Source organism: Grus americana, chromosome 5, assembly GCF_028858705.1.
Source record: "Grus americana isolate bGruAme1 chromosome 5, bGruAme1.mat, whole genome shotgun sequence".
NCBI classification, from domain to species: Eukaryota; Metazoa; Chordata; class Aves; order Gruiformes; family Gruidae; genus Grus; species Grus americana.
The window spans coordinates 20,091,463-20,114,846 of record NC_072856.1 but is presented as its reverse complement, the minus strand read 5'-3'; the positions used below and the strand labels follow the sequence as shown (position 1 = coordinate 20,114,846).

Sequence of the window (23,384 nt, the reverse complement as noted above, 5' to 3'; positions counted from 1 at the left end):
AAGGAGACGCAGCTTCAGAACCTGCTTCTCCTGTTGGACAGACAGAATCTATTTGCAAAGACTTCGTGATGTGCTTGGAAGAAGCTCAGTCTGTGTGCTTGGACAGTTAACTGCTTGCTTTAGTAATGATGAAGGGTGGATTTTGTCAGCGTGGTACAACAACAGTTTCATAAAAAAAACAGAGGGAACATATCTTAAATGAAAAAAGGGCTTTTTGAAATAGGAGTTTATATTATGTAAAAGCAAAAGTTTTAGAGCTGAGAGTCAACTCTTTGGGTTTTGGAGTGTGTTTTCCTCCCCTGAATTCACTGAATAATTCCGCTGTTGTCCAAGTTTTACAGACCTTTCAGGGTCCAGCTGGCATTCGTCCTGGTAGCTTGTCATTCATTTGGAAGATCAGCTATGGGATTCAGTGGTTATCTAGTAGTTCTACCATTTTTTTGTCAATGTGGGTGTATTCTCACTTCAGGTGTTGTGTCCTGGATGGAGCTGGTTAAAGAGTGCATGAAGGGCCTTACTGTAAAGACTCCAGCAAGTTCAGAAGATTTTTTTTTTTAGCCTCTCGTGTGGTCTTTTTCTTCCACAACAGTGTGGTTTTCTTCTCATCCAACTTTTTTCCCCTTAAATGAATTTAAAAATGCTAAAACTGGTAGATAAATAAAAGCAAAACTCAATCTCATGCAGTTCAGTGCTGAGGAGCAGACTTGCTGTTTGACTTTTGATTAAGCCAGCTTGTCTGTCAGACCGCTTACCCATCTGTGAAATAAAGATAGCTATCTCCAAGGGGCTTCTGAAGGTAAGTACAGGCAGGATTTTAAGTTCATATACTGAGTGCACATAGTAGGATGGAGAAGGAGAAGGTATTACATGGTCCTGCATAACCAGAACATCTAGTGAAAAGCTGCATACAGCCAGTCTTGCTTTCTTTTCTGCTCTCCCACTTCAGTGTTTTAACTTGAAAGCTCTGAAATCATTTCACTGACAAATTATAACTTTGAATAGAGGTAACATTTGTTTTGCTTTTTCTATTAAATTTAAAAGAGCATCACAGCATTGCAGGCTGTTAAGCTGACAAAAGAAAGATCAGTAGGAGAGTGAGCTTCTCCAGGCAGACTTCCTGACCCAAGACAAAGGCAGCAAAGAACTGTCAGGATATGTTTTTGTCACAGGAAAAGAAGAAGAAAACTGGACACCTATCAGTTGGTCTTCACAAATGAGTTGTTCTGAAGAAGCATTGCTCATTTCAGCTGGAGCCTGCGGTCCTGTGCTAGGCCTGGAGTAATAATGGAGAAAGAATTGCTTTCAGGGACTGTCCTATCATCCTTGCTGTACGAGGTGCCGGCAATGCAAAATGTCTTGATGGTGGGCAGAGAAACCTGAATTTTGCACTGAAATGACCAACAAATGTGATCTCTTTTCTAAGAGAAGAGTGTCTTTCTCTTCTCCTAGGTTTTTGATGGATGAATTGAATTTCTACAGAGCCCTTCCACCCTGGCCTGTGTCTGTCCAATCACTTGCTCATTCATGTTGCTACAGAGCTAATTCTGCTTCAGCAATGGATAAGAAGTTCTGCTGAACCTGCTCTTGATTACCAGCTCTGTTTACCACAAGGGAGCAGTTATTAATGTGCTCTCATTTTTAAGCCTATTATAACTCCTTCACTTTGATTAATCTCATTGTGGAGCTCTTTACTCTTTTAGCCAGCATAAGATGTAAGTCTGATTGTAGAAATGCTTCCGTTGTTTCCCTCCCAGATGAAGGAGGAGGCAAAAGGGCTACTGGTTTTTTATATAAAAATGAGTTTAATAAGACTTGGAGGTTGGACTTGATCCAAGGCTTACTGGAGTCGGTGGTGATCAGTCATTAGATTTCGGTTGATTCCAGGCTCTGGTATCTGACTTACTGCCATGGTGTTCAGCTGTCTGTGTAGCAGGGGTTTTGCAGGTCTTCATCAATTGTTCAGAAGCAGCAAACTATGCTGGTGAGGGAGGGCAAGGGGAAGCATGCTGACCAGATATTTAACAGCTGCTTCTTTTATTCTTGTGATCCTGTTGTCTCATCTTTTTGCACATTCGAACCTTGAATGTGTGGTCATGGCTCATGTAGTAGCAGTTTATAACAAAGCACACAACTCCAGATAATACAGCAGAGCTTTAGCAACAAGCTTTCAGAGAGAAAAGATATCTTTAACTCTGAGATGAGTTGTAATTTGGTAGGTATTAATACATATATATTTTTAAAATTAATATTGTAATGTGAAGACCAGGGAATCAGAGATAGGAAGGGTGTAACAAAGATAAGCGTGAATTAGTGATGTAATTCAGAGGTTCAACTGTGTCCGCAGTTGGGCCAGATCTGGCCTGTGAGCCAGTCCTGTTCTGTTTTTCTTGCACACATGTGCACATGTTGATGCTTTGCCTATGAGCTGCTGCCTTTTCCTTTAAGAAGGAAAGATTTCTGTGACATGGAACAGAGAATAGCCCACAGCACTGCCCCAAGCCAGCTTGTGGCAGGCATCCCCAAAAGATTGGACCATCTTCTCAGCCATAATTCTCTCTGCAAATGACTGCTGCAGCTCAAGCTTCATTTCTCACCCTCTCCCTCTGCTTTTTCTCTACTGACTTTTGATTGACTGTTACTCTAGGTCAACCAGATGCCATCAATTTCCCCAATAGAAAAGTGTGTGAACAGTGCATCACTCTTATCACTTCAACCCCCAGGAGCTTGTTCTGTACAGAAGCAGGCTTTTTCTATGCCTTGTTCCTGCAGATGTCATTTTTCAGGCTTCTTCACTATACAATGTTAGGTAATGTATTTTCAGCTGGAACATGTCGGTGTGGCGGTCCATTAAAGTTAAGAATAAATGTATTATATCAAAACAAGATGCCATCCATACAAATGGGGAGAGGAGAAAGTTATCCCTGCATCTGCCTTCGAAGGATTACAGCTATTTTTAAGGTCTTTGTAAAGACAGATTTAATCTGTACATCTAAAATGTAGAAAACCTAAAGAAAACAGCAAAATGGAGTATCTCTTCTTGGAGCTTACTCTTTTCTGTCAAGCACATAGAAGACGACAGGAATTTTTTTAATGTGAGAGAAGGATCATGAAGTATTGTTTATCTGCTCTGTTTACTGTTAGCAATGGAACTGTACAAACAAAAGGAACAGAGTTCATGTCTGAAAATGCTAAATGGAAGTAGGATCTATATAATAGCTATTGTAAAATTCATCTATTGCTTTTTCTTAAAAAGCTGCTGGTCACCCTCTCAGATACATCATTCAGTTTAGTGATAATGAGCATCTATTTAAACTAATAGCTTTAAAACTCAGGACAGAACTAGTACTTTGTCCTTGACTCTGTCTTATCTGTTGCTGTAACACCCAGTGAGTCCTCCTGGGCTCTTCTCCCTGTTGTCATCAGGTGGCACGTGCAATGCCATCAATGGACAATGCAGCCGGCAGGTTTCTCTGAGACAGTCTGCCATTCTGAAGAGGCTGTTGTTACTCTGTACCTCAGTTTGGTTCAGCCTGAAGTGTTATGTAGCTGCCCAGAAATGTACTGGCTGTTGTGCTCATTACGGACCTGTAGAATCTGTTCAGGCAGTCTGATGGCTTGTACATGCAGACTTGTGTTTGGGTTAAACTCCTTTTCTGTTGAGAGTTAACTTACTGAGCTCACACCTGAACTTTTTAGTTTTGTCATGCAGGATTTCAATGTGGTGCTATGTGCCTGATAACTTTCTCTTACCGTTTGTTGTTCCCAGTTTGCAGATGCGATAACTCAGATTAGAGGTCAAACTGGAGGACATGAGTGAAGTGGTGGTCTACCATGACCTGCTTGTGAAATAAAGTCTACACACAACTTGTGAAAGTGAGATGAACAAGTCAGCTTTAAACTTTTTGCACACTCCAGAGGGAGTGACTGGCTGCTTGATGAGTGCTGCTGAAGATCACTTCACTTCCAGCCTTGTCTGACTTTTTATGGTGAAGCTATCAGAGAGTAGTTTCATCTCGCTGGTGGGATGTCCCTGCTTCCCTTGTACATGACTCCTGCTGACTTTTGCTCCCCTCGACCCCCCCAATACAAAAACAGCAGCAGAGGTCCTTTGATAGTGCTCAATGTGCAGCAATGCTCTTTGTCCTGTGGTGGCCTGGAATTGCAGTGACTATTCCAGAAAGCAGGAGGTGCTGTTGGGGCAAAAGAACTTGCTGCCAGTTTGGCCTGTTGGAAGGAAGGCAAATGGGGTTTGCCAACCAGCCACTGCATGACTGAGTTCCTGATGGTTTTCTACTGGCAGATGGCACAGATCCGTGAGGCATCCAGTCGCTTGCATGGAGTGCATTCTGCCCTCTTGAATGAGGTTAAGCTTAGCTGCCTATACCCACCTCTGTGGTGTTCTAGAAGTGCTTTCTTCTGATGGTGGTGAGTCTCTTCTGTGCCTGTTCCCCATAGCATGGCCCACCAAGCACTACCTGTGAACTTAGGTCTAGAAGTACAAAGTGTTATATTTAAGAGGCTCTTCACTGCTTAAAGTAGAACTCAAGTTTATGCGTGTTCTTTCTTGGAAGGACAGACTGTTGTAGGGAGAGGATGCAAGGACAACGTGTATATCAGAGGTGTGAGTTAATTTGTACCTTGATCCAGGTAAGTGCTGGGCCAGAAGTGCTGTGTGGATAGCAGAAAAATGTTGTTGTGAGGAGAGGCTTTTTGAAATGGCAGAGATGCAGCTGTGCTTTTCTAGGACTTGTACTTTTAGTAACTATGTAATTAACACTGACCTCCCAATTTTTATCTCTTTATGGATTTATTTATTAAATCCGTTTACGCTTAGGTGGCAAGGTGTCTCTGACCCTGCATGCTTTTGATATCTTTTTGCCTAGTCAATAGAAGTAGAGATAATCTGACATCTGGAGACATATGGGAGGTGACAGCATAGAAGAGCTAAAACCCTTTCTAATGGACTTGTACTCTTTCTGCAATCAGAATTGGTGCACATGACAGTGCTGCTGCTGTGCTTTCTTTTGGCCTAGTTTTCTAAGCACCTTTGCCCATACAAATTTCTGAAAACTAATTCTTCCCAGGCCTCCACAAGCTGTGCTGTGAGCTGTCGCAGAGTGTTTTGCTCATTTGTTCCAGGTGACTTTCCCAGGGTCAAGGTGAGTTGATGGCTGAACCATGAGCAGAACTGAGAATATCAGCTTCCTGCTTGTTTGACTATAGACACATGGAAGGCACTTTGATAGATTGCTTTTTCAGGTATTGGATCACTTGGTATTTTGGATACACTGAGAAAACTTCCACCTGTGGCTTGCAGTACTAGCAAGTGGATTTTTTTTTTCTGTAGTATGAGAAAGATAGATGGGAGGAGTACATGTGATTGCACTGGGTGAGATTTTGGGGGGTTATTGTCATTCTGTTACCCCTCCGCCACCTCCCCAAGTCCCCAAGTATTATTTACCATATGCATTTAAAAACAATATTATGCTTTCAAAGACTTATAGTCTAGACATAAATTAAACTATACAATGCTAGAAAATTTTCTTCCTTCCTCTCCAACTATTCACCACATACATTTGTTTCCTTGCCAGTGAAGCCTCAGCATTGAACACTGTGGTGCGTATCAAGGCTATTATTATAATCTGCTATTTGAAATGAATGGAATTGAGAAGATGAACTACAAAGCTGTGTAGTGTATTTTCTAGATTATCCTTAATTTGAGAACAAGATGCATGCTTTGTTAGTTTTCTCTCTTGTTCTGTGCTCTGATATTAATCAGATGAGGATATTAATGAAACCATACTAAAGTTGTTGTGGTTAGATTTTAAAATAATAATTTCATAAGTAACATTGCTAAATATTAGATGCCATTTCATAGTTAACTTTGCAGTGGAAGTTAAAAGCTTGGAAACCATACTGTAGCAGACACAATGTCAAGCTATGAGCTTAACAAGATATTGTCAAAATTAAAGGTGGTATATTGAAAGTCTGTCCCCAATGACTCATATGTTTTGAAGCATTTGAACTCATTAGTGCTTAAAGGCTATCATTCTGTTATTTGAAAACCTTTTTAGAACTATTCTGTTGTTTACTTCTATATTTTTCTCTCTTCACACAATCAAACCACGTTTGGCCACATAACATTTTCAATGTTCCCTCTGTTCCCTGTGTTGCCCACTTCTCTCCCCCTTTATTATTTCATAGATTTTCTGCACTTCACAAAGATACTTGCTTTTCCAGTAATGGTGTAACTCTTATAAATCCATTAAAAAAAAATAAAAATCCCACTCAAAAAACTACTCTATAAAACACCACAAGAATTGATTTCATTTGTGTATAGAAAGAAGAGTGATTAAATGTGTGAGGTTTAAAGGGAGAACTAAATGTCTTTTACTGATTTGGAGCTTAATTGGAGTGCTGTGCTAGCTATTGAGTTTTACTGATGTCTTGAGTATGTGATAAAGGAGAAAAGGTTACTTTTTATATTAAGGGCAGATGTCTTTGAAGAAAATGAAGATGTTTGAAATGGTAGTTCTGCTGAAGTTTGTGTTTCTGGGATTTCCCATACATTTAAAGCAACTGTATTATTGTTTGGTGTTTCTTCCTTGTCAGTACAATATCTGAGCACCCACTAGCATGTTAAGTGACATGATCTAACATGCAGCTTGATGCAGTTTGTTCTCTTTTTCCTCTTTGTCTTTTAGTTAACAACAAACAAGCAAACTGATCTTATGCTAAATGCCAGTGGTTGGCAATCTCTCTAAAATCAAATTGTCTTCTTGCAACTCATTAGGAAGCATTTGCTACTAGTGAAGCAGGGCTCTTGGGGGAGAAATATTGTGATTACCAATAAGGAGCAGAAATATGGGAGTGTATCTTAAAACATCTTAGGTCATGTAGATAAATAGTAAACATCAGAGACTATATTGTTTTCTGTGTCTAAGAGTAATGTGTCTTTATTCCAGCTGACTTATTTAAGAGATTCTTTTGACCCAAGAAGAAAATGAGGGGTCAGCTGCGTAAGTGGTGTAAACACCCAGAGCTTCAGAGAAGACAGAGATGCTCTTGGTTTAGCCAAGCAGATAACTACAAATTTTGTGTTAAGTGTTTATATTGCCCTGTTGGCTTAAATGAGTGTGCTTTTTTTTTTCCTCTTATGTGAGGATCTGGCACTGCAAATTCAATTTATATTCTAATTGAATATATACATAATATTATAGAATTATATGTATTCTATTTATATTCTAATCATGACTAGAACTGCATAAATGACATCTGCCTCCACATTAGAGTGGTAATCTATGGCAAAAATTGCAATGTTGATTCTTACCTTGCAAATGAACATCGTGATGGCTGGCCGTGTGCTCGTGGTTTTTTTTCTCTCCTGTTTCCTCTGGCCACCAAGTACGTAGTTGTTTATTCTCTGGGAGCAATTGTGAGGCTTGCTCCAAACTGCCCGGTTGTTAATATACTCTCCTAAATTGTGGGATACTGGTTCAAATTCCTGCTTTGTGTTGGTATGGGAAGGATTTGACCTAGGTGTTATGACTGTCCTGGCTGTGGGAAAAGCATCAGCTTGAGCTAGTCTTTGAGATGCTTGAGAATTGAACTATGAGGTGCAACAGGGACACAGAGGGAGGCTCTGTTGCCCAGAGCTTTGGGTTTTTTTATGCCAACAAAGCCTGGCAAATTTAACCTAAAGGCATCGATAGTTTTGGGTGTTTTTTCACCACCTTATTTTGGTGGAGACATTGTTTGCCTAATACTTGAGAGATTATGCTGTCTCTGTACTTCCCTAGAGGGAGCTTCCAAGAAGAAAAGCACAAGGGGAATTAGTAGGAATAACAAGGATTCTCATCCTTAGCTCTGGCAAGAATCCTCTGAGATAATTTTCTTTCTTCAGGAGAGAAAAGTCCGAAGTTAACTTTTCCGGACAAGTAGAGACTAACAAATGTGCACAGGGATGTGAAAGGTAATACAAATGTAAATTTATGAATGTATGTATTGTATTTTATTATTGTGTTACTGGAAAGCGGCAAAATAATTCACTCTCTAAGACTTATTTTGAAGTTTTAGAAAGCAGGCGTTCTTTATTGCAGTGCTGGGTGCATGGGGGATAACTTCACCTAACGTGCACACCCAAAAGACAAAACTAGCAAGTATTTATACTATGTTAATACACATATTCATTACATTTCCGACTAGCGCTTATCACATTCATGGATTTTCCGGGAACTCGTTGGCATATGCTAATGTCTTTTGCGCATGTTTGTTGGCACCTCCGGGTGGTGGTCGGGGGTCTTCAGACTCAGTCCTGGTATCACGTATACCTTATCCCTCAAGGCTGGTTTTGTGATCACCTTGTAACTTTCTTATCTTTGCGCATCTGTTCTTCCAAGGCCGAGCTGTTTAAAATGAGGTTGTTCCAGAGCTTCTTATCTTACAACTAATTATTTTCTAAGTTACAATGGTTTCCCTTTTGTTTGGTTACATCTATTGAGCAATGGCTCTAATTGCTTGAATTGATCTTAATATTTCAGTATTCACAGGTATCAACTGATACGCGTGTATTATAGAAATCCTCCCCTAGTATTTTCTTTCTTCACCAATACTCTTGTTTTTATTATGTAAAAACAAACCTTTCCAAATTTATATGAAATGCAACCCCTCTAATAAACTAATCAAGCCTGTAGTTAAGGAGACTGTATTTTCACCATTTGTAAACTGCGGAAATGTTTATACTTTCATGAGTTAATGCCTGATAATGAAGTTATATAGTTTGGTCAGCTGTTCTGACCCAAAGCTGAAGACTTTGAATGGGGCAGAGCACAGAAACTGCCTCTCTGTGTCCTGTTACTCTCTCTACCCTGTCTGACCAACTAGCATGATAAATCATCTTCCGCTCCTTGCAAATCACAAGGTAGTTGTGAAGATATATATGTGGTATGTTGGGAGATACACAGATTATTTCTGATCCCCCTCCCCTGTTTGCAAGAAATCTGTCATATGCCAAAAAACTTTCTGATAGATCACACCAGATTGAAAAGAGCATTGCAGCATTTGAGGAAGGGTAGGTCCTAGGAACAAATTTTGGAAGTGACTGTTGTCTCCTGTTGAGAACAGGAGCAGATGTTGATGTCTTGGCTACGTATAGCTCAATGAATTGCAGTGAATTCCCTCACCATGCTGAGGGATCTAATTAAATGCATAGAGCTAGTGGGAGGACGGAAGTGTTTGCAGCAACACGGGAAATGAGAGACTTCCCCTGCTGTCATTTTGGTGTAAATTGGCAGATTCCCAATGAAATCAGTAACCCCCCAATAATTCATAATAAGATCTAGCCTACACTGGATCTATGCACAGAGGGTGATATGCCTCCTAAAGATTATGTAGCTCCTCTTTGCAGAAACAGAATTTTTAATTGCTTTAATTGGTCTGGGCAGTAGATATCAGATTCTACTAGTAGGTCTGCTGCTAATGAAATCTGTGGTAGGGAATTGTTATTTATAAGTAGTCTATTTTTAACAGTGCTGCTGTAACAATAATTTAAATGCTCTGAGCCCTATGTACAGAGCATAGACCCTGATGGGCTTTTTGTGTGTGTTTATTAGATGGGAACAGCTGGGTATCTGAGAACACAATTTGTTACCAGGGCTTCTCTAGGTGAAAAAAGGCTGCGGCTGTTCCCCCTGACTCCTCTGAAGTTTGTTATGAAACCAGACCCTGTTGTATGCTATTCATAAGAAAATAAGAAGAGGAGAATGTTGTTCTCCTGGCTCACTAGCCATCTCGGCCATTGCTTTTCTACAGGTTGACCAGGCATTGTGGGGTTGGAGAGGGTAGTCTGAAGCAGGTGGCTGCTTATTGCTCGCTCTCTTATTTGTAGATTATCTGTCAGGTTTGTCCAGAGCAAGGAACTTTAAAACATTATTTCCTGAAGAATGATGAATTCTCTGCTGTCCTAGTTGTCTTTTGCACAGGGATGTTACCTTCCTTTCATTCTGTTTCTGTGAATGTGTTTAAATTGCAAGGTTGAAAAGCCACATTTGTAGATTCTCTTCTTGTGCTGATGTCACCGTGGGGCACTGTCTCCTTGCGTCATTTTGCAGATCTGGTGATAACAAATGCATCAGAATTAGTGCTGTGTAACAAATCTTGACTAAAAATTATAGCCGTCTAGTGTTAACTTGTAGCAGGTGATTTATAGGACATGGGGGAAGTGGCAGTATCTTCTAACCTTCTCAGCTGGGAACTGTGTACCCATTCGTCCTTGCTACTGTGAGCTGATCCTCCTGCTCTGCCTGCCTGGTAGAAGCAGATGCCACCACAGGGTTTCTTTCCCAACCATTCTTTCTTCTCTTCATGTGAGTTCACAGGAATAAGAGCACCCTGTCCAGAGTGTGTGACAACCCTGGGGCCTAGATAGGCATGTACAGGGTAGGTATCCTAATGCAGTTGGGATGCATGTGTTATGCATTGTCTTGAATTCAAGAGAGTGATAAGCTTCACCCTTTTTGTATTTTGTTGCATGCTTGCAGCAAGCACCCAGAAGTTTAATGGTTGAAATTACTTTGGCCTTTGACAAGATTTTGGCTGTTTTATTACTACAGGATTTCTTCTACTGAGTTTTGTGCTAACACGCATCAGCACAAAGGTCCTGACTGAAAGGCTGTCATTGCTATCCAAAGGCCTGCATAGGCTAAGTTGTGAAAGGTGGTTGTTACAAGTTTTGGAATGGTCACGGTGGTAGATCAGTAGCAGTAAACTACTCCCCAAATTTTTTTTATTAAAAAAACAAAAAAGAAAAAAAAAACAAAAAACCAAAGCAAAAAAGCCACAACAAACCTCTCTGAGAATTGAGAAATAAAACATGTACAATGCAGTTGATTTTCTCCATCTTGCTTCAAGACTTATCTGATCATTTGTCCTGGTTCTGGCAAGGACAGAGTTAATTTCACAAGGAGCCAGGACAGGTGAGCCAAGCTGGCCGGGGGCTATTCCATACCATGTGACATCATGCTCACCATAAAAGGGGGCTGGTTGGGGAGGGGTGGGTGCAGTGTGGCTCCGGGAGGGGCTGAGTGTCTGGTCGGTAAATTGCTTTCTGTTATCACCCATTGTGAATATCTGTTATCAGTACTGTTGTTGATTGTTTCCCTCTCCCTTGTTGTCCAGCTAAACTGTCCTTATCCCAACCCACAGGCTTTGCCTTCTTTTTCCGGTCTCCTCCCCATCCCGCCGGGGGAGGGGTGAGCGAGCGGCCGGCTGATGCTCAGCTGCCAGCTGGGGCTGAACCACGTCATCATTACATCCTCAAAGTTCTTTTAAAAATGCTGGCTGTTACTTAAGGATGTTATTAAAGTCCTTGCTTCGGAGAGTTTGGATAAATGTAGAATTTAATTTAATTAACCTTCAGCAGTCTTTCTGCATGAAAAGGTGGCCTTTATAAAATGCCAGTTATGTATCCAAGAGCCTGCTGCTTGCATTCTTTTGTGTCTATATATATTAAAAGAACCAGTGTATACATGTGTATAAAACAGACACATTAAAATGTGTTTAAACATGTTTTAGGTATTTAAGGACCCTTCATTTTGAACAGTGGTGTTATATACAGACATATATGGAGAAATTGTAGCCAGTGATAGACTCAGGTTGTTCTGAATGTCACATGGTTAACCAGATTCCCATCAGAAAATGGGTCTAGAGCTGGGGAGGTTTGAGGGTCATAGTCTAGAAATCAGGCTTTATGTATCTGAGTTATAGCAGTGCTTAGAGGCATTGATAGAGGTCATGATGGCTATGGACTAGCTCCTGTACAGGTAAGAGAGATTCTCTGATCCAAAAAACATGTAAACTCACTAGGCTGAAAAATGTTGGGAAGATTGCAGCTCAGAGTGGGGAAATGACTGTTCAGGTCACGTTGCATGACTGCATTTCTTCTGAACCTCTGCTAAGCATGCTGTCCCCTAGACTGACCTGTCTTGTCTTGTTCTTAGATTCATCACTCATTCACATGCACAATTTCTCCTGTTTTCTTATGCCAGGCAGTCTAGAAGAGAAACATCTAAAAAGCTTTCTTCAGCTAAACCAAATGTGAATAAACACAATTTTTGGAGAATATGAGGTCTAGTATTATTGTTAAGTTCCCCAGATTGAATTTGCCTTTAATATGCTCTTGGGGTTGGATTTCAAATGTATTTAAGTTTCTAAAGATGTGAACAGATGCTTAGTAAAATTTTCAAAGGGTTTTAACTTGCTTAGGTGCTTTTGAAAATCCCTTTAGGTGTCTGTGTGCCTTTAATCTCCTCAATAAATTTGCAGATCCTTAGGGCCTGTTGTTCAGCATTCAGGACTTGAACAAGGTCTAGAGTCTTTACCTTCTGTCCATATTTCTATATGTATATTTATTGCAGCTGGGAGACTTGCCTGCTGACTGTAACTGTGTAAATGCAAATGGATCTCAGTTTTAAATGTGACTCTCAATAGTGCAGGTGTATGATGTTTTCGGAATAATTGTTTTGGACACAGTGGGCTTGTGGATTTTGTAATTGGCATCTGTCCTGTTGCAAAGAGGGATTCTGCTCTCATTCTTTCAGAAAATCCCTTCTTCAAACCAAGCTTATATAAAAGAGAGGTTACTTGCATATTAAAATATACACTGATTTATAGCATCATACAGCTTGCACTCAATTACACCCTCACTTTCTCCTGCCAATAGAAGCATGATTGTAAACAGATGTGTATTTTAGGGGGAGGGATTCACCTTAGTGTTTGAATCTCTGTTTCTTGCCTGTTAACTGAACAACTTACAGTGGCGATGGATGGCAGAGCTAGTGCAAAAAAGTGCACTAATTTATCCTTGAAATCCAGCATGCACACTGAGATTACTCGGAAATGTTCCTCCATGGTTCAGAGCTGAAATCAGTCCTGTTGTGATGATAGCTCAGTGGTAGAGGGAAAGAGCTCTTAAGTTTCAGGCAGAACAAAAAGTTGATGGTTTTCTTTCCCACAATGTGTTCAGTTTGAATAACCTGTGTTTGGGCTGCTCATTTTAGGATCTGACTCCATTTTAGAACTGAATTTTGAAACCTGTTAGCTCCAGTAAGCTTTGGAAGAGATTGCCAGAATAAATATGCAAGAAATACTGCATGCCAAGCAGTGAGTGTAATGAAGTTTGGTGTGATAGCTGGGAACCGGTCTGTTGCTTTAAGGAAGCTGCATCTCATGTTAGAAGATGTCTCTGGTGATTCTTATTGCCAAATTATTTTTTTTTGTCCTTTGGTAAATGAATATGAGGATGATGTCATCTGGGATCATGGAGGAAATGTTAGCAAACTTACTAATTTAGTAAATAGGGCAAAGAATCTCTACTTGTAGTCTGCAGTGTGAATTTTTATTTTTAAGTAAAAATCCGAAGAACTTCAGTGTCAAATGGAAGCAGTGTGTGGATAAATCTCCTTGAGAAACCTAATTTGCCAATTAAGTTTTGTTTTGAGAACCAGTTAGGTTGTTACTTTTCCCCAGTGATTATTTTTTCTTTTTGCATTTTGCAGGGCTCTATTTACATAATAAAAAATTACTATTAACCCAATGCAATAAAACCTTGCAAATGATGAAATGTTTGCTGGGAAATAATTGTTTCTGAAATTTGTACCATACACTACTTATTTTGTTCTTGACATTTGCTCCATCATGTCTTATGGGTGCTCCTTATAGAAAATGAAATTACCCTCAGCCAGCTAGCAGTAAAAAGCGATACATTCCTTGTCTAGAGTATGCACTAGACGATAAAAGGAGGGACCTTTGGAAGATGAATTTAGTGATGGTGTAGCCTATTTTACTTCTGAAGTTCTTCATCTCTTTCTCCAAGATAATGCAGTGTATTCATCTCTCCACTTCCATTATTGCATAATGGTTCTTATCTCTAGTATCCAACACTGGGACTTTTTGAGAGTCAGTGACAGTTTATTTTGACAGCTTTGAAAAAAAAGATGAAAGTGCCTGAACCAGCTGAAACTTTTCGTTGACTCCTGCCTCTGCTGAGCTTTGCATTAGGCCCTGGAAGGGGCCTGTGGTGTAACCACTGCACTTGTTCCTAAATTGTTGTGCAAGGTGGGATTAAATCCTGGCACTGAAAGGACTCTGTGCCACTTAGACTTGTGCTGTCTAAGCTAGGTCTTGGGAGCTGTGTTACCCTTAACTGTGAAGGCAAGTGACTATTCTACAGTTTGGTGAGGAACCAGGCTGGAATGTCTGATTGCAAGGGGCAGTAAATGTAGGTCAGTGGAGGGAGGGAAAGAGGCTATGGGAATGCTGAGCCAGCTCAGTCAGATCTGTTGATTTTGAGTGGATATTTGTATCCTAAGGGTGACTTGGTATTTCAGTAAAGTCTAGGCTGATTTCTGTATAATGTCAGGTTGCTTGGAGCTGTTGTTGTTTCTCAGACATAGATAAGCAGATTGCTCTGCTACATGTGCAAAGATACTACTTTCTCTGGGACCTCACTCTTGCATAGAGGAGAGCTGCTCAGATCCTTCTGCCCAATGGTTCAATGGTTCCCATGTTTCCTGTAGCTTTTCTGGTAAAAAAGGGTGATTTCCACCCCCACCCCCCTTCTTGGTGGAATCCACTTCATTCTACTTTGAAATAATCTGTAGAGATGCCTTGACTTCAGATCCTGGTGCCAGGACTATGACTCTGGGATACTGCAGGCTGTCTCTTGTACCTCATCTTTACTACATCAGCACCTTGCTGAAGAGGCTGCTCTTGCTGATTGAGAGCTGCTATTCTAGTTCATCTGCCTGCCAGTGCAGCATCCCTCCATCCAGGGTCTCTTTCTTGGCTGCCTGGAGCAATAACTTGAGATCTGCTTGCCATCTGGATGATATTTCCCACTATATAACCTAGCATTGATTTTTATGTTGGTTTATTTTGTAATGCTGTAAATACATATGGCTGTGTATATCTTTTGCATAACTGCAGCTGTAGTAGTGAGAATGGTGGTTTGCAGGGCTGAGGAGACTTTGAGCTCTGCTGCTAACTTACTCTGTCAACTAAGGTGTAGGATGCTTGCTGTCTTTGAATGTAAATTTTTTAGGCCTGATTTGAAAACTCTTAAATCGGTGTCCTTTTTTTTAGTCTCTAAATACCTTTTGAAAATGCGACCCTCTGATAATGTTCCTTCATGTTGGTAAGTCTTTAGATGTGGCTGCATAATATGTTCATAGTGTGCTCAGAAATTCTGCATGTGGCCTGCAACACCAGAGATTTGTATATCTTAATCCAGCTATGATCAGGACTCCAGCTGTAAAGATGGGAGTGTGCCATCCCAGCTGGGGTAATAGATTTACTGTTGGCAATACTATCAGTCACATTCATGGCAGAGGCTCTCCAAAGCTGGCAGAGAGCATGGTCACTGCATATTTTACTGCAAGACATACATGAAAGCCAAAATGCTTGTATTGCCATTTATTAAGCAGTCTGTGTAGCTCTCTTGTTTTTCTTTTGTGGTAGGTTACATCCCAGAACACTTGGGGAACATGTGGTGCTCATTAGGTATTTCTGAATAGGTCAACAACAATCCTGATCCAGTGGAGGTCTGTGGTAACAGAGATTGCCAAACCACTAGTGTCTGACAAAGCCAAACTGCTTGCAGGATGGGAACCAGTTCACCTATCATGGTCCTCTGTATTGCCAGTCTTGGAGACTTGTAGGTGACACTTGCTCCCCGTTATTTTGAGATGTTGCATTTCTTTCCTCTTTTTTTGGTGTCCAGCTTGGGAATGCTGTCAGATGTTAGCAGCAGCAGGGAAATCATGGGGAAGCAGAGGTCCATTTGTACGTAGTTATGCAACCATGGGATGAGTGTGTGATTTTAAAAAGATAATTGTGCCCAATCCTTGAAGGATCTTTGGTTGTCCTTTTTTTTTTTAATGTGAAACATATGACTGTAGTGTGAAGCTGAGAATAATGATTCAAGCCAGACACACAAATCCTTGATAGTGACTGTGATCTATGTAGGCAAACAGAAAACTTCAACAACCCCTTTAAATCTTATGTTGTATGCTTTTTTTCCAGTTAGCTTTATCATCAGTTGCTGAATTGATTACTGGTAATTTGAATACATTTGAATAGAGACTGAAATGACACCCATATAGTACTTTAATTTTAGTTTGTTTAACTTATTTTCTCCAGCCCCCTGCATTTCATATTTTGAAGGCAAGTTAAGAAAAAGGGGCTGGGAGGAAGATTGATTTGTCATTGTGTCCTGCATATAACATTAACTAAATTTTTAAACAGAGCCATTACTAGGTAGTGGTTTCTGGTCACTGAGAGCTTGACTCACAAAAATATTTTGACACTGAAAGATACAGCTAGGCACTAATTTAAAGAAAAGACAGGTCCTATGATATTTAGGCTTCTAGAGCAAGCAGATTTCTGACTTTTCCACCTTGTTTGTAGAGTAGGAAAGAGAAACAAACTGTCCTGATTTTTTTTTCAACTCTATTTTTCAAGTGAAGTATTGACATTTGGAGAAAATGCAAATAGGAGCATTCAGTCTTTGGTACTTACTGAAAGCAGTACTTGACACTGTGCTATATTTATAAAGCTTGAGTTAACCTCAAAACTCAAAGCTGTATTATGTGTGCAACTTTAAAAAGAGCCCTGTAACACTGAAATGTGGGGTGGGCATTGTTTTATGAAATACTTGAAAGGCTGTTTGAATGTCCTAAGTAGAACATGGAAGAATTAGGCTGTAACATAATTCCTTTTAAAAAATAATCTTAAATTTAAAACTAGGTTTGCATTCTAAAAATAAGAATTAAGTAAAGATACTTCATGTTGCTTTAAGGAAATAAACTAACTGCTTTTTACTAGTCTTACAGTGAAGATCATCTTTCTTTGTGTTTAGGTACAAGCTTGGAGGAGAAGGAATAATAAATGCCTCTGTCATGGCCTCACTCCAACAAGATATATGAAATCAACGTTAAAAGCCAGTGCATCAGTGCCTGTCACTGGCATACTGTTCTGCTGTTGTATGGCCAGGCAGGGAAGATGAATTAGCTGAGGGAGGAAATGGGTTTCTAGGATATTTTTCTACAGTCAGCAAAGTTAAGTGAGATGACAGCACTCAACTCATTTTGCTGTATTTAAAGTTTTGAGATACCTAGAACTTGAAATACTCAACACCCAAATAAGCCTGGGTGAAGTTGATTTGTATCTTTCAGGCTCTATTAAGGTGTGTAGGGGAAAATCAAAGCCATACTGAGTAAAAGGTCCATGTAATATACTTAGACCTCTTCACACACAATGGCTGTAGCAGGATGTAATCTGCAAAAGTATCTTGTACTGCTCCAGTTCTGTAGGTCTCTTAAAAAATTGTTTGCTTGGATCACAAAATCTTGCCCTTAACATGCCAGTGATGTGGTTTGGGAGTTTCTGTAATTCAGAGCTCTTTGAGATGTTGGACATGGTTACAGAAAAATCGCCATCAGAAGGATCTTGTTTACTCCTTTGTGTAACTGATGTCAGCTTAGTAAAAATTACTTATCTTTTTTTTTTTCTACATCTGTTAACGGGAGATTCTAAACCTGCCTTTTGGCCATAGCAATAAAAAGGATGATTGAGAGAGGCTTTGGAAAAAGAACAGGTCCTTCCTCATGTACCAGCACACAAAGCAGCAGAATTTATTTTTAAGACTTACTATCCAGATTGTGTTTGAAAGAAAATTTAATTCACCAGCTGCATAAAATTGTACCAAATGAATTCAATTTGCTGCTTTCAATTATCAGAGTCTTTGATCTGGTGTGTCAAAACCTAACCTTTTCACCCCTCTTCTCAGAAATGTTCCTGTGTTATGGAACTAGTGGTAGGCAGAGCTGAAGAAAGACTGCCTCAGTCAGATACAGCTAGCACAGAGTGTGCAGAAAGGTTCAGATTTACCTGCTAGATGCTGCATGCCATCAGCTGCTCTTGTAGTAGGCAGTTTCTCTTGGCGTGGAATAGATTTGATACGTTAAGTTTAACAGTATGTTACCTTCCTTTAAGAGTAAGTCACTTATAATTTTCAACCTAAGATATGAGATTCAGGAATGAGCTGGAGTAGCCAACCTGGAGGAGCAGGCTCCTGCCAGGACTGTTTGGGCACTGCATAGGCTGTGATTGTACTGTAGTTATTAACATTTCGGATTTAATTTATAAATTACCCCTTCTGGGAGAACTTGTGAGCCACAGCAACATGCTCCATTAGCCGTGTACAGCTCATAAACTGTGAGTTAGACTTGTCATTAATTCATTTTTCTAACTGCTTCTAAGTTCTTGTCATTTGAATTGCAAGAGTGCTTAGCGGGTCTGAACTGTCACATGTAGAAGGGCCAGTCCATTCCCTAAGACAGTGTATGGTTTAAGCAGAGAACACAGTGGTCTCTGCACCACATATGATAATTCAATTATTAATGGAAGTGAAGACCACAAGAGTTGAATCCAGGTTGTGTATCTTATTCAGAGTCTCCTAAGGGCTTCCTTATTTTCTGGATTAATTGAAGACACATTTTTCTCCCATTTCACTTCAGCTTTTTTTTTTTTTTGGTCTTATTTTGCATGGTGTTTAAGACTTAGGTGGAACAAAATTTTCATGCTGTTCCCTTTTTACCTGCCAGGAAGTTCCATTGTCTTAGAGTTCAGTCATAAGATTTAGTATAGGAAAACTCAGTAATATTTCAAGATTGTAATTATCAATTGGTATGTTTAATATTGAGTTGAAAAGGGAAATTTTTTAGCTGAATGAATGACCAATGGCACTATTAATGCTAAATGAGTCCATCAAGGTCATGTTGTTATCATAAGTGTCAGGAATTTAATATGATTACACCATTATTGTACCGCTGCTACTGTGTCTGATAGTTATTGTTGGTGTTGAAAAGGGATGCTGGTAGAGCTGGCAGGTGAAAAGCTTGATCCACTTCTCAAATTTTTGTTAATCTGTTAAAAAATGTTTGATGAATTCCTGAAGACAGAGTTTGAGTGCGCACGTGACCTCTTTTGAAATCTGTAGTGGCAATGACAAAACCAAAACACAGTCTAGCACCAACTTTGAATCTGAAGTAATGCTTTGACTTATAGTTCAGATAGTAAGTTTGTTGTCTTCACTGAATACTTGTATAATCTTATGTTTGCATGCTTGGGTTGTAACCTTTATATATTAGGGATTGTGATTTTTTTACTTTATTATATAAGGTGTAGGTGTTTTAACCTAGGCATAAGAGCCTTATTTGAAGTTTCATATATGCTCTGTCAAGGACTCATAATTTGAGACTTGAAAATACGCTTGGACTGTAGCTCCAGGGATTGCTTTATGTAATGAACTTAAAATGCTTTTGCGATGTACATCTAGAGTACTGCAGAACGGATGGTCCTGACTTCCTCTTGCCTGTGGCTGTGTTTTTCTCACTGTTTTCCTTATGCCAGATTTTTTTTTTTTTTTTTTGCAGTTACTGACTTCACAACTGATTCTGAATGCTAGCGTCAGCATGATAGGGGAGACAGGTAAAGAGCAGGTAGGCGGAGGGGCGTGAGAACCAGATTGCCTTTCAGCAGCATCCTACACATTGATTAAAGTGACCATGGATTTGCCTCAGACACAGACTCTCCTGACTGTCTCTGTATGCTCTTAGCTGTACCCAAGTACAGCTGAGCTTGTTGGAGTATGTAGTTCTGACTGGTGGTTTTGATGATTGAGTTTGTAGCAGCAAACTAGTGTTGCAAACCAGCGTTGGAGGCAGTGTAAGTAATCAGAGTGAGTGGTCTGCTCTGAGGCTGAACCTTGATATATTCACATTGGCTCAAACTCTACCTCTATGTAGTACCTGTAATAAAGAAGAGACTATAATAATGTGTGTGTACAAGTATACACATGAACATGCACACTATCATTTCATGTTTTCACACTGTTATACCTGCTTTCTTCACTGCCATATGAAATAACTGAAGTATTGAAGACTGGTGTTAGAAGCTAGTTTCATTGGAGAATGTTGCACACCACATACAGAACAGAGATGTCCTGTTATCCAGAGAATGTCTTTAATTTCTAGACTTCCAATACTTTGCTTCTCCTGAGGTGAAAGTTTTGTTCAGCTGAGAACTGCTCTGGTACTCCTAAGCAGGGCTAGCTCTGTGTGGAAGAAGGTGCTGACAAACAGTGTTACAGACTTGGAAAATGAGCTGTGATGCACCTAAAGGGGGAGCAAAACTGAAGCTGTGTGGATATTGTCACAGAATCAGCCTTGGCCTCCTTGTGAGCTGGTCCGAAGTCTCCTTATCTAACTCCTTATAGGCGTTAGACAATATATGTTATCCTGTCCTTGGCATGTGCTCCTGTAATCTGTGTGTATTCAACAGAAGAATGTCACTTAGTGGGTATGCTGCGTAATGTGTGCCTGATGCTGTCTGCAGGGCTTGTAGGTGTATTTATAATGCAAGGGGAATCAGAGAAGTCACCCACAAAACTGAAATGTTTTCAGGAGATAAAGGTTATTAAACTGCTTGAAAAGACCGGTTGGGTCTCTAGAGGGTGAAAAGCCAATTTTGACCTTACGGAAACTTTATTTGCTGATCTTACAAAGGAAGCGTTAACAGAAGAGAGATATAAATCCATAATGGCATTACTTACTGCCTTACAAAATGTGCCCAGTAGCAAGATCCACAAAAGTTGTGTGCTCCTTAAAGAAAATGGGAACCAGAGGATAAAGCATGCTTTCTTTTATTCCCCAATGGCCACTCCTTTTGTGGAATCCAACTCTTCACATCCATGCTGTTTAGCATTCCCTTCCCTGGCAATGGGACTATCCCACAATACGTGATGGTGATTACATCTGTGGTTGAAGGGGAGGGTGAATACTGATTAGATTATAACATTTACTATCCCTGTTAGAGTAGTATAAATGTACTACTCTTTCTTGTTTGTTCTGTAGGAGTACAAACTATACTGGTATCAGGCATTCTCATTCTGGGATATTAACCCTGGTGCCTATGTACTGGAAAGCTTTTTGAGTAAAATGTTTTTTCTCAGTAGTTGGACTGGTTCCATCAGTGCAAAATTACTACCTTGATTAAACATTGTTCATTTCTTATCTGAAGGGAAGTACTGCAGTTTATTTGCTCTTGTTAGGCTAGTATCTTTAAACATATTGATGCTTTTCTGAAAGGGCTATTTCTTGCACCCACTGCAACCCTTTTATTTCATTCCTGTGACTCTCCTTATTAAAGAGAAGAGACTCTTTTGTGTGCCTTTACTGGCACAGCAGTTAGAAGGGTGCAACTAATAGCGCGAGGGAAGCGTTTGTTCAGAAAATATCCTTGTTACTTGATAAATTGGTCAAACCAGTGCTTGCTTTTGTATTAATTCCCTGACAGATGCTGCTGACCAGCGTAGGTGTAGTTCCATTTAGCAAGTGAGAGATGAGAGGCACTCAATGAATTTGTTTTTGATGTTCTCTGTCTCTGCTCTGGCTCTTAAACTGGAGTTGTTGACATGAGGGTAGAACTGAGACATATGAAGTGTCTTCAGTTGGTGACTCAGGGTATGTGTGGACTGTTACTTTGACAAAGTCTCTAAAAAACCGGAAAGACATCATGCAGTAGATGCTAACTGGGAGGTTATGGAAGTTGTCATCAAGTTTGATAATTTGCTAACTTTGTTCCCATTTCAAAACTGCCTGTCATCTTCTCTGTAGAAGTTTATATATGTAATTGTGGCCAGCTAGAGTTGCTGAGACGCTCGTGGGTATGGAGATGAAGAAATTACTGTACTGTCTGGCTAGTTCAGAATACAAAGTGGGGTGGCTTTTGTGTATCATGGCAAAGGCATGACTGGTGAAGCAAGTTCCTTAAACTTAACTTTCTTGCAGGTGCAGGACTGAAGGGATCAGAGCTATAATTAGAATCACTTCCTTTTCCTTGTAGCATGCTGCCTTGCAACTGTAGCTTTATAGCAGAGGATTTATGCCTTTAGAGTATCTGTTGCTGCCACAGTGAGGGTTAGGGTGTGGAGGCACCAACCATTCATTGCATTAGACTTGTGAAGTTGGTTTTGTGCTATGAGAGCACAAGGTGGGAAGAGCTGTCCTGAGCTGGCGAGACCAGCCTCCTGCTGCATTCCATCAGTGTTATAACAAAATGGCAGTGGACTTCAGTCTCCTCTTCTTTTCTTGCTTTCTTCTATTCAAAAAAGGTATCAGCCCTGGGCTCCCTTCAGGTAGCTTCCATGAGGGGATAAATACAGGGCTTTCTCATTTTATTTTGCTGTATTCTTTTCCCACTTGCTCACCCTCCCCTCCCTGGTTGGTTGGGTTTTTGTGTAGTGGTTTCGTGCTTTTGTGGTGGTGGTGGTGGTTGTTTGTTGTTGTTTTTTTTTTTTCTTTCCTCCCCAGGACCTGGAGCGTTTCCAAAAGGAGTGGGTCTGCAGGAATTATTTTTGCTAGTCCTCTTTCTTATATGTGCCTGTTGTGGCTTAACCTCAGCCAGCAATTAAGCACCACGCAGTCGCTCCCTCACTCCCCCCGGTGGGATGGGGAGACGAGTCAGAAAAAAAGTGTAACTTGCGGGTCGAGATAAAGACAGTTTAATAGGACAGAAAAGGAAGAGCATAATAATAATAATGATAAAAGAATATACAAAACAAGTGATGCACAGAGCAATTGCTCACCACCTGTTAATTGATGCTCAGATAGTTCCTGAGCCGAGGTGCTGCCTCCCCCGCCACTGTTCCCCCTTCTTCCTTTGTCATCCACCCCACCCCCCCCCCCTTAGGCAAATGAGTCTGGGATTCCACTGGGGTGGTTTTGTGAGGGAATTTCTTACAGTACTCCAGAGAACTGTTATCATCAATATGAACAGAACAGACCTCATTTGTTGTGGATAGACCTGTAACTGTTTATATGTGTCATGTTTACCTGTGCATTCAAGTCATGAAGTCCAGAAAAGCATGATCACTTCTCAGGTGGAGAACAATGAGAGAAAAATGTCTGTCTGCCACCAAGATTCTTCCTGACCTCTCATGATAAGAAATGACTGGATGCGCTGCTCTTGAAAGGAAAGATTTTATTGGAGCCATACTAATGAATGGAGATGTACGAGTTCGGTTCTTACTTCTACCATAAACTTCTTTGTATGATGATGCGCAAGATTTTTAGACTCCTGAAAACCTGTAAATGAGGTAAATTGCTTTTATTTTCTCACAGCCTCACCTGTTTAAATTCTGATGTCTGTGAGGCAGGGACAATACCTGTTGCACAAAGGAACAGGAGGTGAAAGGGCCCAAGCTATCACGTCCTGTCTGCTTCCTTGTGCCAACTGTTTTGTGGTAAGTACAGCAGCAAGGGCATGGG

General features: G+C 40.3%; 1 protein-coding gene across 14 annotated transcripts in view; it reads left to right on the top strand.

The window, feature by feature from the left end:
• Positions 1–23,384, top strand: part of TSPAN4 (tetraspanin 4) — a 474,563-nt gene that overhangs the window by 36,427 nt on the left and 414,752 nt on the right. For 3 of the 14 annotated variants that reach the window (XM_054825778.1, XM_054825785.1, XM_054825777.1), the window contains one exon: positions 19,491–19,556. The exons of 10 other annotated variants lie outside the window; for them this stretch is intronic. The gene's annotated coding sequence lies outside the window, so the exon portion shown is untranslated. Of the gene's footprint in view, positions 1–19,490; positions 19,557–23,384 lie in introns of those variants that run through there. One more of the 14 variants, XM_054825779.1, reaches the window with a different exon arrangement.